General features: G+C 41.2%; 1 protein-coding gene across 4 annotated transcripts in view; it reads left to right on the forward strand.

Moving 5' to 3' along the window:
* The first annotated feature begins 415 nt into the window (after nt 1–415).
* dlgap1a (discs, large (Drosophila) homolog-associated protein 1a) overlaps nt 416–14751 on the forward strand; it is a 196148-nt gene continuing 181812 nt past the window's right edge. For 2 of the 4 annotated variants that reach the window (XM_085141096.1, XM_085141097.1), the window contains exon 1: nt 416–1458. The gene's annotated coding sequence lies outside the window, so the exon portion shown is untranslated. The remainder of the gene's footprint in view (nt 1459–14751) is intronic. The other 2 variants (XM_085141095.1, XM_085141098.1) reach the window with 1 other exon arrangement.

A 14751-nucleotide genomic window follows, 5' to 3' on the forward strand; every position in this document is an offset into this window, starting at 1 on the left:
CACTAAGATTCCTGTTTTCCTTTATCTTAACCCTCAACTCTCCAAGTCCCTTTTCCCCCGGAGTTAAGTTTGTTGCAGTAACAAAACTGCACTTCCTTTCTGTTTCAAAATAAAATACACATGATTGTATTTACATAAATGTATGCTGTATCAGTATCAGAAAAAGACTCAAATATTTTGGAGTGATTTTGAATTATTGATTGCAGTAGTCACTGTTGGTGTCACATGGTTGCCACAGGCAATTTAGGGCATTTACACGTTAAAAAAAGCAGATGTGCATTAGGTGTATATGAAACAGTTCGAACGCGTCTGCCTGGAGGCTCGTATATAACGACACCTCTGTCAAAGGATGACCTGAGGATAGTACAAATCCCAGAAAGATCCCAGTCTAATTTTGGTAGGTAAGCCATATTAATTCATTAAAACTTGCTGTAACCCGCCGCTCTTCCGGTGTCATTCTGGCTGCCTGTTGGTAATTTATCGTTTGCGGACGGCTGTCTTGCGCCACCCGTGCCCCCACATCCACGCTCACGCAAAAACGCACATCCAAGCGAGTCACACACATACACACACATTCCACCGGTGACTCTGTAGTCATCGCTTTGCTTCCAGATACCGACGTGCTTTTGGATTTAGCAGCCGGTGCGTCCTTTCAGCGATGGTGTAAGGAGCTGCCAGAGGTAAGATGTGCTTTAATTGATAGATTCAGGTTGGAGCGCGTGACAGGATACAACAGTTTATCAATACATCCGCTACCTGTTTTGGAATGAGTCACACCGGTAACAGAATGATGATACCTTTAGACGCGCTTCGTAATGTGACAGCTGTCATTAACAGCCGTATGCTTCACATTTATTTCGCCCTGAGCTGCAGCGGCGTTAATGGAAGATCCAGCGGCAGCCCTGAGAACGTGCCAGGCTCGCGCGTGGGAATGTACGCTGCTGTCGCCTTTCAAATTGTCGGCTGATTTGAGGTGGTATTGCTCTGTTGTCTTAAGCTGTCAAATCCTTCACATATTTTGACGAAAATCTTCGACGTGTTCAGCAGAAATCGCTTAAATGTCTCCACGCAACGCGTCATCGATATCAGTGCAAGTCAAAGTTTGTGGATGTGATCCGGAGCCGCTAGCAAAGAAAATAGTGCTGACAAGAAGCCAGTGAAGCTAAAGAGAAGGTGTGTCGAAATTTGAAGGATTTCCCCAAAGAGATTGTGAATAATAAGCTAGGGTATTGCAGGGGGGCTGTGGGCTTCAAAAGACACATAACGAATGACTGGACATGTAATGTGGCTTTCGCTGCGTGCCAGTCAGACACAACTGATGAAGGAATACCTCGATGCTGTTGGGCTGGATGTGCCTGTGCAGACCGCACTGGCACAGCTGGATGGAGGTTTTTGTGGAGAAAAGCAGTCAAGGTTACGTCGGCCGAAAATGAGCTTATCTCGACATTAAATGCAAAGGTTGGTGAGATGTCAGACGTGCTGTATGTTGCAGTCTCATGCGGGGATGTACGCACTGTATCTTCCGCTCCAGTGAGGAGTTGTGAGCTCAGAGGAGCTATGTCAGTTGTCGCCTGTGGCTGAGGATGAGAGGACATGCAGATCCAGCATGTTTCTAATTCAAGAAGACCAACTGGTAGGCTAATGATAACAGTGTGGGCAGTGTGAGTGTCAGCTCTGAAAGGATTATTTTATCGTGATTATTCTCCCACACAATGTGGAAATCTCAGTCATGCAGTACAGTCATTTCTTACAGAAGTGACTTAGACAAAACAGCAGACACAAAATTTAGTTTACCCTCTCTCTATTTATACATTCAGCATGAGGAGAAAGCGTTGATATTCCACACAGTAACACATTGTAAATGCATAATTACCTGATAGGGAGGGTGGAAGCAGCATTTGCTATTCATTGGCATTATGTACAAGAATCCTGTGACAGTGTTTGTAATTGTGTAATGGTTTCAGTTCAAGGCGTTTTTGCAAAACTCAGCACAGTATGAGGATGTGCTCCAGCTTTATGCCATTGTACATTAAACTTTAGGGTTTTATAGCGTCCAAGTCCATTAAAAAGGTTGATTTTGCACCAGAATAAAAGGCATTTCTTTTAAACACGGAGTAGCTGCAGTGGTTAGCGGTGTTGCCTCACAGGAAGATGGTTCCTGGTTCAAATCTCCTGGGGGGGGGGGGGGGGGGGGGGGTTGCTTTTCAGGTATTCCAGCTTCCTCCCACAGTTAAAAGATGTGTGTGCTTGGACAATATTTTCTTTATCAACTTCATTAGTTTAATCACATCTCGAGCCTTTAAAAATAATAATATACAAAGTAAAGACTGCTCTTTTTTAAGTTAAAACACATGTAAATGCATATTTATTGGCTGTCCCCGATCTTGTTCTCTTGACCGGTTGTCAACATATTGAAGCTAAAGAAACTGAACTTTAACACTAAAAGATGCCTTCTGTTACCCTTCGTGATTAACTATTACTCTGAGAGCCAGATGTCACCAGCACCAAGACAAATACAAGCAAGTCTTGTTACTAAGCAGCCATGTTGAAATACATCTTTGCTCATATTTGGAAGCGACATCTGAATTAACTTTTATTTCAGTGGTCAAGGAGACATAAAAACTACATATACAGAACAATCTCAATTCAGATTTCTTTGAGTGACATGCCACTCTGATAATGTCTCTGCTGCTACCCAGGACCTGCTCCTCTAGCAGTGGCCATGGATACACTTGGCCCTGTACTAGTCACTGTAAACTGCCAAACTGCAAAACCTGTAACAGACATAACGGTCCACAGCATACAATGGACACACATGCAGAAGTTGCAGTAAGCTGCAGGACCTGCAGAGAGATATTTTATTTCAAGTAAACATGAAAATAATCAGGCAGACATTACAAACACATTTACATATAAATACATATTAGCCACCTAGCTTAATCATTTCTGGCATAGAAGGACCCTGAAATGTACGACATACCTTCCTTGCACAATAGCAACTTCTTAGCTTTAAATAAATGGTCTCACTCTGTTGGTACTGCAACTTCTGTGTGTGAGTACATTTCACGCTTTGGAGAGGCAAGGTGTGAAATGGACACAGTGGACTGGCGCGTCTGACATGACATGCTGTGATATTGTGTTGAAACTGTACCAATGTTGAATAACGTGGAATGTCATGCAGGCCATCTACTAATCAGAAGTTTAGTGTTTGGATCCCAGTCTGCATGCCGACATGCAAACCCCCCCACATAGTAAGGAGGTCTGGCCCGGATGTGATATCAAGCCGGCACTGCTGGCTGACTTCTGGCATGATAAGACGTATGTCATCCAGATGTGGGCCTGGCATAGATGGCACTGTCTATGTGATGCCATGCCACATCTGGCTCGATTGTGCTTTGGTTTATGTGGCCCAGGCTCATAGAAAACAGGTCTTCCCCTGATCCAGCATCAAGCTGGCACTTCTGACTGACTGGTGTCATGGCAGGGTGTATGTCAGCCTGATGTTGGCCAGGTCTGGCAATGATGGTTAGATGATAGAAGACCCAAATGCCATGTTGCAATACTATACTGCTATGGTAGCCAACGTTTCAAATGCAGGTTTGACAGGTTTGTGAGTGTAAACTTTATCCAAAACCTAGTGAGGATTTACTCATGTTTCCCACTGGTTGGCTGTAGCTCAGGAGGTAGAGCAGTTACCCACCGATCAGAAGGTTAGTGGTTTGATCCCTGGGTCTTCTAGTCTGCATGAATGTGTGTGAATGTAGTTAGGAAGCACTCAGTTTAGAGAAAGTGTGTGAATGTGGCATGTTGTATAGAGCACTTGGAGTAATCTGGGAGACTAGAAAAGCGCTATATAAGAGTCAGTCAATTCACTGTCTGAACAGAGTTTTTTCACGTTACTTTTGCACTGTTTTGCATGTTCTGGCACATGTTGTTATTACATGGCTTGATTAAAGTACACATTAGACTGACATCTGATGCCAGAGCTGAAACTGTTCTGGGCCAGCACAGGGCCAGCAGTGTGCCTGCAACTAGCCTTGTGCTGACCCATGTGTGGGCCACATCTGGCAAACCAGATCTGGGCCACCACAGGGCCAGCAGTGTGTCTACAACTGGCCCGTGGGTGCACAAAACTTACATAGGCCCACATACCGCAAAGAATGACGGCCCTTTGGTGGCCCAGATCTGGTTTGCCAGTTGTGGCCCACACATGGGCCAGCACAGGACCACCAGTGTGCCTGCAACTGGCCTTGTGCTGACCCATGTGTGGGCCACATCTGGCAAACCAGATCTGGGCCACCAAAGGGCCATCATTCTTTGCGATATGTGAGCCATGTGTAAGCACATTGTGTGGGCCAGATCCGGGCCATACCAATTTTGCTATGTGGGCCAGGTTTATCTCTGACGTGTCTGCTAGAGTAGGAATTTGTATGAATGTGTTTAAATTGGTGAATGAGGCATACGAAGCATGTGTGCTCAGGTAGAGTAGAAACGTGCTTTACAAGAACCAGTCCATTTACCATTTAATTTGATATTAAAGATATTTCTCTATATAAAATGGCAAGATAACTTGAGCAACCTATCATGTAGATTTACTGTCAAAATCTAACATACTTCACACAAATTCACATTTAAGCTTTACATTTCCAGTTTATCGGCAGGGCTTGCTTTAAAAATAACCTCTCATCTTCCTCACCTGTCCTCTCTTACTCATTTTTTTCTCCATCTCTAAGAGTGAAGTTATCACACATGGTAAACCCCCCCCAAAAAACAGAAAACCAAAAAACAAATGACTCCATATTCTTTTAAGTGCCATGATCACAGTTGAAATCTGCATGCATGAGTGCATGACATAGAAAAAAAAGCCAATGGGGCCTTGAGCTGACTTAAGTGCCTCCATGATCTAAACTCAGGCTACATCTATGGGGTGGCTGTAACTCAGGAGGTAGAGCAGGTCATCTACTGATTGGAAGGTTGGGTGGTTCCCAGTATTCAAGTAGCCAAGTGTCCTTGGGCAAGATACTAACTCCATCGGAGTATGAATGTGTGTGAATATTAGCTTAAGAGAACAAAGTGCTTGGATGAATGCAGCATGTATAGAGCGAGTGCTCCAGGAGAGTAGAAAAGCGCTATAAGAATCAGTCCATTGGCAGCTGGAGCTCGAACAATAAAGGAATTCTAAGACTGTTATCTATGCACAATATTTTGTGATTAAAAAATTATATAAATTGGTCTAAATCTTTTCAGACGAATGGAAAACAAGCAAAGTGTGTTTTAAGGTAGTATGATTTAAACATTGTTTACTGTTAAAGGTCAAGGAATACCTGTTTATGCTGTTGTTGCCAACAGGGCTGTTGAATCATGCCTTCTGGTGCACATCCTTAATCTCAAAACATCACACAGAAACAAAATTGTGTGATGAGTAGTTTGAAAGAAAAAACCCATATTCATTTGTGTTTTGGAGATGAACTAAAACTTTTGTTTTTGGACAGGGATGGTGACGGAAAATCTTTTTCCAGTTCCCGCTAACCTAACTCCCTCAGCTGTGTTTGTGGATGCAGTCAACAAATCACAGTGACACATTACATTGCAGTGTCCTTAAGCTCTTACTGCTGCGTATTAAGAGCTTAAAAATAGCTCAAATTAACAGTCTTTCTTGTGTTGATCACCTGCGTTTATACAAGCATCGTGCATTGACCAGTCACACAAATGCAAGACAAGTGGATTAGATGTAATGTGAACTTACTGTACAGTTTATTGTGTTGCTGTGGGGAGAAATCAAATACATACTGCTGTCATAAACTATAATATGCTAGCTGAGATTGACGCTGTATTCTGTTAATCTATCCTTGCTCTGGACACATGATCTGTTTTGCAAAGAATGATTTACAGTGTGGATTCTTACTAATGCAGGTTTGATTTGGGTCTGGTGAACTCAAAGCTCACAGTCAGAATCTGTCACACAGGGTAAAGTGGAAGAAGCACAGCCTTGATCATCATCCTTTTTTCCCCTCTTGCACTCTCAGCGCCTCTCTCTTTCCCACTAATGCACAAATGGACGTAAATGTCAGAATCATTTGGTCTAACCATGTTTTTGGTCATCATTTCAAAGTCCTAGCCTGTTCCCATGTTATTTGGTATGTCTCTCATATTTATCCTTGCAGTCAATGCAGCACTCATTCGACACAATGTGTTAGAGGCAGTAAAGTGTGTAGTAATGCAGAACTTTTTCTGAGCATTATCAAGCTTCTCTGTTTTTTCCAAGTACTTCCTGTGACTCGTGTTCAGATTCATTTCTCTTTTCTGTGACTGTTAAAGAAACTTCAGATGAAGTTTGGATGTCTGTGAAGGTTCTCACTCATCCAGGTCATCGTAGTCAAAGGAGCTTGCAAAGAAAAGCGTCTGGACTTCTTTAAGTTACTTGAAGACGTTTCACCTCTCATCCGAGAAGCTTCTTCAGTTCTAAGGTCAAATGGTGGAGAGTCCCAGATTTAAACCTAGTGGGAGTTTCCCCCCACAGAGGGACAAAAGGACCCCCTGATGATCCTCTAATCACATGAGCCAAGGTGTGAAACTGGGTGTGGGTCCCAATCAGCCAGAGTTTCGGGTGAGCTCTTTGTGAAACCTGGCCCCACCTTATCATGCGAATTCCTGAGGTCAGATGGCCCAGGATGTGAGTGGGTGTTAAGGCATCTGGGGAGGGAACTCAAAACTGGATTATAGATGGCAGACTAAATCTGGGACTCTCCACCATTTGACCTTAGAACTGAAGAAGCTTCTCGGATGAGAGGTGAAACGTCTTCAAGCAACTTAAAGAAGTCCAGACGCTTTTCTTTGCAAGCTCCTTTGACTATGAAGTTTGGATGTTCAGTGGCCAGTTCAATAAGTACATCCAGGTAAAAGCAATGAAATGTGATACAACACTGTAGCAAAGCTGACAAAGAGTTAGAGGTCTGTTGAGACTGCTCAAAGAAGTTTCACACTCAAAAATGACCCCATGTTATTTGACTGTTATTTAAAGCCTATAGTGTATATAGTTCTGTGTTACATCTTTAGTCTTAGTTCAGTTCATTACTACAAAATCTTCTCTTCATTTTGGAATTTAGGGCCAATAGAACTCGTTTCCATTAAAGTATATCCTGTATTTGAGTGAAAATAAAATGGAACATTAAATTATTTTGACTTAGCATCCTCACCCACATTGAAAAAGACGTCAACGCGAACTATCGCATGTCCGTCATTTCCTGTCCAAAACCGGAAGTGACGTCATTTTCGCGGAAAATTTAGTTTTTTACTTGTAGGCCTTAAAAGCCTATATTGGTGTTTTTATAAGTCATGTTTGACTCTATACTTTTCTGAATAGTTTCTGGGATGCTTAGAACTCAAATTGCACTGCTGGAAATAGTTTATTTTGATGCACATGCTGTTTTCTTTGCAAATTTGCATTATAGGATTGTTTTTTGTTTTTCCTGCAGTATATAAAAATTGCTGTATCTCCAAATTAAACTATGAAGACACTCAAAATAAATTTTCTGTTGTTGTAAACTATTTTTTGCAACTTTTTTGTATTTAAAGTTTTGAGGGATAAACCTCTTAAATTTCTCCAAGTAGAAATATATGTAAAAAAACAAAACAAAAACGATTTAAATTTTTTTTTGTAGTTTATTGCACTTTTTTGCAGTTAATGTAGTTACTATGGACTTAATGCAGACATATTATTAAAATATGGGCTATAACAGTTGTATTGATGTATAGCAACTTGAAATGCTCCCAAAAATGGCTCCACAACATGTAAAAAAAATAATATAAGCTCTGGCGGACTTGGTTCCATGGTAGGTCTTAAAGGGTTAAATAAATATCGTCAAATAATCGAGATCTCAATTGCAGTGAAAATAATCGTGATTATCATTTTTGCCATAATTGAGCAGAAAATAAAATGGAACATTAAATTATTTTGACTTAGCATCCTCACTAAATTTGGATATACACTACTCAGTGATGTTTTTGAAGCATCACACAATCACACCTCGTCCTCTAGGGTCAAAATTGACCTCATGTGATTTAATTGTTATTTAGAGAACAGAAAGTTGATACTTCACCCAATTCTGTTACACTTCCAATTACAGCTTGTTCAGACACATTAACATAATTTCTTTATGCCATCTGAAATTTGCCAATAAGACCTCATTCAAATGACCTTTTTTTGAGTAAAAATAAATAAAATAATCAAGTATTCTTATTATAGTTAACAATCAGAGTGACTTGTTTTGATAGATCATCACAGACTGATATAAGTAGATGTTGAGATAGGATGCTGGTTTTAAACCACTTCAATTATTTTTAATGGCTGCACATTATCACACCTGTTGTCCTCCTGGGTTAAATGACCCCGTCTGGTTTCGCTTTGTATAAGGCATAAAGTATTATCACCCACCTCTGTGTTTCAATTTTTTGTTCAACTTTATTCCAGCTTGTTACCTGACTTATGAGATGTATGTATTGCATTTTTGGCACATTTTTGATGTTTTGAGGGCAGAATTTGCACCCTCTGCTTTTGGGTGATGAGCCAGGAGGGGCAGCTAGGCAAGGAAGGACTGGTTCTCCATAACCAGTCTGGCTGCTGCTGGTGTGCGGGGAATAGCCTGTCAAGTCAAACTTTATTATAACAAATCACAGTGCAAATACAGTAGTTCAAATTCTGAGATCACTATAGAAGGAAGAGCAAAAGAAATGTAGCTTAATTGCTCCAAATCACCAGTTGTTGCCCAAGCTCCTCCATGAACAGTCTCCTTTGTATACCTGAATGTTATACAGAGGATTGTTGCAAATTATGCAACAATCCTCAAAACGGTGAAGAGCCAGTCCGTTGTTCTGCGACCGGGACAAAAAACCTTTTTTTCTCCTGTACATCCCAAAAGGTTGATTCTGTTCATCTGGACAAAGCGTTTTCAGTGGGAAAAACCTTTTGTAACTCATCCAGGTGACTTCTTCAGTCTCAGCTGACTGCAGGTTTCCCCAATCTTATAAACAGAGCATTTGTATAATGACTGAAAACAGCACCACTGAAGGAACAATGGGCTGGGAGGTCAGTTCCTGGATCATTAATATGCAAACTGTCATGGTGGTGGTGACAGATGTACCCTTAGGCCCCCTCCTCGATTCAGAGATGGTCTTTCCCTTTTCACATAAATGTCCTCCTTGACTCCGCCCTCAAACCAGCGTTCCTTCCTGTCCAGGATGTTACATCCTCATCCTTGAAAGAGTGTCCACTGGCCTGTAGGTGTAAACAGACTGCAGAGTCCTGGCCTGACGAGGTAGCTCTTCTGTGTTGTGCCATCCTCTTCGCCAGAGGTTGTTTGGTTTCCCCGATGTATAAATCCTGGCAATCCTCCTGGCACTTAACAACGTACACTATGTTACTCTGTTTGTGCCGGGGGACCCGATCCTTGGGGTGGACCAATTTTTGGCGCAGTGTGTTTTGGGGTTTAAAAGCCACAGAGACGCTGTGTTTAGAAAAAATGTGTCTCAACTGTTCCGATACTCCTGACATATACGGGATCACTACAGGTTTTCGCTTATGCGGCGGTTGTCCTTCTCTCCTGGATCGGCTGGAGCTTTCTTTTGGCGCCTTCCCAGCTTTCACAAATGTCCAGCTGGGATAACCACATTTACTCAGGGCCTTCTTGATGTTCTTCTGCCTCCCTGGCCGCTGTGTCAGTGGGGATGGTGTTCGCTCTGTGTTGTAGCGTCCTGATGACGCCCAGTTTGTGCTCCAGTGGATGATGAGAGTCAAACCTTAGATACTGATCCGTATGCGTAGGTTTATGGTAAACATCAGCTTTTTGCATATTTGCATATTAATGATCAAGGAACTGACCTCCCAGCCCATTGTTCATTCAGTGGTGCTGGTTTCAGTCATTATGCAAATGTTCTGTTTATAAGGTTGCAAACCTGCAGTCAGCTGAGACTGAAGAAGTCACCTGGATGAGTGACGAAAGGTTTCTCCCAGTGATGAACAGAATCAACCTGGGTTTTACTCACCTGGATGATCAAACATGCACCAAGACTTCCTGCTTTACAGTTTTTCACGTACAATGGTTAAAATGGCTTTATTGTAACCATCGAGTATAGGTTGCCATGGAAATGTTAAGCTATCTGCATGTAATTCACTGTGAGTTTTTTTCTTCTCACACGGTGCGAATTCATAATAAATCCTCCCTCCTCCCGCGCACCCGGAAAACTTTCTACCCGGCACACTGCGGCGAGCATGCTTGTTTAAATGCGACCAAATATGGCAACAGCCTGAAATTCCTGCTGTGAAATTATTCCACCAGATGAAAAGTCATCCATTGCAAAATGAAGAATGTTTTAAACTCTGCATGTCGGTGTCTCCCCACACACTAAAGAACACGTTAAATAAACCAGCTGTGATACCTGTGACCGTTCTCGGTCAGTCGTATTTTTTGTCACTGTCGAGGCTTTTGTTTCTGCAATTTGAGTTCATCACATTTTTTATTTTATAATTTTATAAACAAGAAAATGTTGAATAGTTGATTTGAATGAGTATACCAGCGCTATTTTAGCCAGTATATGGTTGAAAATAACATTTGTTTTTGGACATGATTTAACATCTTAGGCACCACTCGGCTTTCTGAGCTTCCTGCTCCAAAATAAATGAAGTATTTCTCTGCAATTATCAAAACAATCTTGGTATCAAAATAAAGCTAACACTTTCATCAGAGTGTAAATATTACAGCAGATGTTAAGTGACTGAGGCTGGAACATAGAAAAGCTTTAACATTTTTTTTCTTTGCCTAATTTAATTTTGGATTTTATTGCATATACCCACTAGGGCTGCTCGATTATGGCAAAAATGATAATCACGATTATTTTCACTGAAACTGAGATCTCGATTATTTGACGATATTTATTTAACAATAACAATGTATTGAATAATGAATTTAAAGATTGTCAAAAAATCATATAAAATAGTGCAAATACTGATAACAGTGCAAATGTTTGCAATATAAATAAATGAAAAATGTAAACATCTATGCTTAGTGAGCTTTGCAGTGTTGCTCTGTGGTGCAGCTACGACACTGTAGCAAAGTTTACACACTGTGTCTACTTGATCCACGTCTGACTGAACCCATAATGTTTCCACACCACTGAAGTTTTTTTACCTCTTTTCAACCAACAGCAGTCACTCTCCTCTCCAAATAACTTCTGCTGAGCTTTCCGAGCTTCCCTCGGGTCCTCTTAATAAGCGGTCCCCAACCCCTGGGCCTCGGACCGGGACCGGTCCGTGAGTCGTTTGGTACCGGGCCGCGAGAGTTGAGGCTCAGGTGTGAAATGTATCGTTTTCAGGGTTTTTATCGGTTTTCAGCGTTATTTTGTTATCGTTTTTATCGTTAACTCGGTTTTCCTGGGTCTTTTCACGTGTGTTATGAATAAATCTTCTTTTTTTCGGTACCGGTACTAGTTTTATTTTGTTGTATTTATCCGCGACACCTTAAAGGCCGGTCCATGAAAATATTGTCGGGCATAAACCGGTCCGTGGCGCAAAAAAGGTTGGAGACCGCTGCTCTTAATTGTTGTGACACGTGTTCGAAATGCAGAGAGGTGCGCTCGATTTGCCACACGGAGCAGCGCGAGAGTAAAGCACGAGGGAGGGGCTAATAATCGGCTCAGTCATTTTTAATGATCGTTGAAAGCCCAGATCGTAATCGAGATTAAAATTCGATTAATTGAGCAGCCCTACTACCCACTTTGAAAATATGCATCAGAAGACAATAAACTCCAGAAAACCAGGAATCAACATATGGATATTATCTGTGCAAAGACTGATGCTGCTGAAATGAAACAGTGAAATGAGGATTAAAAACAGAGCTTTAAAATGTTCTGCCAATGAATAGTGATAATAAAAACCGAGAGGGGCTGACAGTAATCACTGACTTTTCTTTTTAGGGGCTTATTCAGATTAAGTAGAACAAGATACAAAGCATTAAAACATGTTAAAAACACAACAGCATTAATAAACGCAGAGTAGTTTGGACCCGGAAGCAGGGTTCATATGTCATCACTTAACAACCAGATTGTGTCCAGTAAAGGAGCTACAGCAGCTATTGGCGAGAGAACAGAGAAAAATAGCACGTGCAAGTTTCCATGTTATTGTTTTTTCGAATTTGAAATTAGGGGTGGGCGATATAAACGATATACGATAGAAACGATATAAATTTGGCCAACAATAGAGATTTTGACTATACCGCTCTATTGCGATAGCGCATGTTAATGATGTCATCAAGCTGCGCCTGTTTTGGTTGAAAGCATCGCAGCGGCTAAAACCATTAGCATCTGCAAATTATGGCAGGCGACAGTTACAGCAAAGAGATGAAGCACTTTTGAAATATGGGGAAAGCCAAAAACTGCGCTTCCTCCACTTCCCTACCATTGATTCATTAATGTTGAATTCTCTCACAGCTGCTCTGTTCCCATGTTGTTGCAGTATATTAATAACTAAACTCGTATTGTGGATGAATGATCTCAGTTGTTCTCCTGACTGAAGTTTGGCCCGTGTATAGCATCCTGCTATGCAATTGCATTTGTCCCTGACCACCAGAATCCCTCACGTTAACTTTTATCGAGTGGAAAAAAGTTAGCGTTCATCCTCCAGCTTCACTGTGCTAATGTTATGCTAACATAGCTGTGTCGCTAGCAATCACGTAGAACAACATTATATACCAGCTAGTCCAACTTCAGTAACCCTGCAGACGCCACTGCTGTTTAGTTTTCTGTCTTCATTTATGTTGAAGTGGTAGCAGAGCTGTACGTTTTAATTAGTTTCAAAAATCTCAGTCAGAACATGGTATGAAATGTTTAGGTGGAAGCTAGCGAGCTAACTTCCTGCTAACTTGTAACTCTGTTAAATTAAATAAATTCTGTTTTCATGGATGCCTGGATGTTAAACTTAGTTGTTACGCCCGATAAAGCAGCAACGCTGATGATTTTATTAAAGATGAAAGAATTTAGACAGTTTCTAACTTAGTGTTTGGTTGACTTTGGGACCTGAAGGAGACGGAGTTTTGGACCCAGATTCCTCCGCGAAGCTCCTCACTACGGCAGCCGTAATGCTCTGACAATCCATCAAGCAGTGCGGCTTACCAAAGTTGTACTAAAACATTTTTTCTGCACGCAGAAATCGGTTCAAGGTCAGTAAGCACAACCAGAATTCATACATAAGGCACACTTGATTTTTGAGAAAATTAAAGGATTTTAAGTGTGGAAAATACGTTATACAGAAGAAAAGAATATATCGTGATATATATCGTTACCGCACATGCTTCAAATTATATTGCGATATGGATTTTAGGCCATATCGCCCAGCCCTATTTGAAATATATTTGTAGTCTTTTGTGGCTGGAATTTTGGTCGGGTATGACGAGACTTGCAGTCTTGTAATCTGTGCGATCTCTGCTTTTAGACAATGTGGCGTTTGCTTGGTTTAATGAAGTTGAGTGAGTTCATGGCTTGGTTGTTTGTGTTTAGGCATATTTGGTGAAATTGTGAAACTGCTCTTTTAATTGTTTGTTGTTTTCGCTGTGTTTGGTTGGCTGTTTTGTAGAAAAGGTTTATACGAGCTTTTAGTGGAGATTCAGAGGTTTCTGTGGATAGTCAATCCGTGAAGTCAAGCTCAATCAAAAGTTCAATCTAAACTACAGCTCACCCCCTGATATGTCAGGGAATACATACATTACCAGTCAAAAGTTTTATAACACCTTCATTTTTCCAATTATTTATTGCAGTTCAAGTCGTTCAAGTCCAATGAATAGCTTCAAATGGTACAAAGGTAAGGTGTGAACTGCCAGAGGTTAAAAAAGAAAGGTAAGGTTACCCAAAACTGAAAGATGATGTAGATTTCACAATACCTATACCAGAAAGCCTTTGGTCACAAAAAGGAAGGAAAGGCAAACACAAGGTGTAAAAGTTTCTGATCCGGGAACCTGTGCAAAGATCGTTAACGGTCAGCTGATAGTTGCTGACAGCAAGTCAACACACGGGTAGCGAGAGCTGCCGGCCTCACATCGCCGTGGCTGCTGTAGAGGTCTCCTGAGTCACGTGACTACAGCCTGAGCTTCTCATTGTGCCTTTCTGCCATCACAGACATCCTATGATGGAGACTGCAGGCTGATAGAGACCAATTTCTGCCATGTGACATGGGCTTTACTTTCAAAAACATCTGTCAGTCTGGGCTTAACTCCACAACTCCACAGGGCCCTGGGTCTCCTAACGTGCCCCCCTGACAAATAGTTTTTTTATTGGGCTATTTAAAATTCATGAAAATACTTGTGAAATATGACGTCGATAAGTTAATTTTACAATATTTCCCCAAAGGAGTTCATTTAAGTACTTGTCATATAGACTATAATTTAAGCCAGTTCAGTGAAAAAAGGGCCTCACACTACAGCAGCGTTCTCAAATAGTGGGGCGGTGCGATGTCAGGCGGGGTGCACGTGCTTTTTTGCCATACTAGAATAAAGTGTAATTGCACATCCACCACAGTAGGTGGCAGTGTTTTTTGCACCAAGAATAGAAGAATAGTAAACAAACCATCAAGCAAAAAGGAAAGATATTTAACAGTGAAGAAAAGAAAGGCAGAGATAATGAGACAAATGAGAAAAGGAACTATAAGATAAGATAAGATAAGATAACTCTTTATTGTCATTGCACAGTCATACATAGTACAATAGTACA

The sequence above is a fragment of the Neolamprologus multifasciatus genome, chromosome 18 (assembly GCF_963576455.1).
Source record: "Neolamprologus multifasciatus chromosome 18, fNeoMul1.2, whole genome shotgun sequence".
NCBI classification, from domain to species: Eukaryota; Metazoa; Chordata; class Actinopteri; order Cichliformes; family Cichlidae; genus Neolamprologus; species Neolamprologus multifasciatus.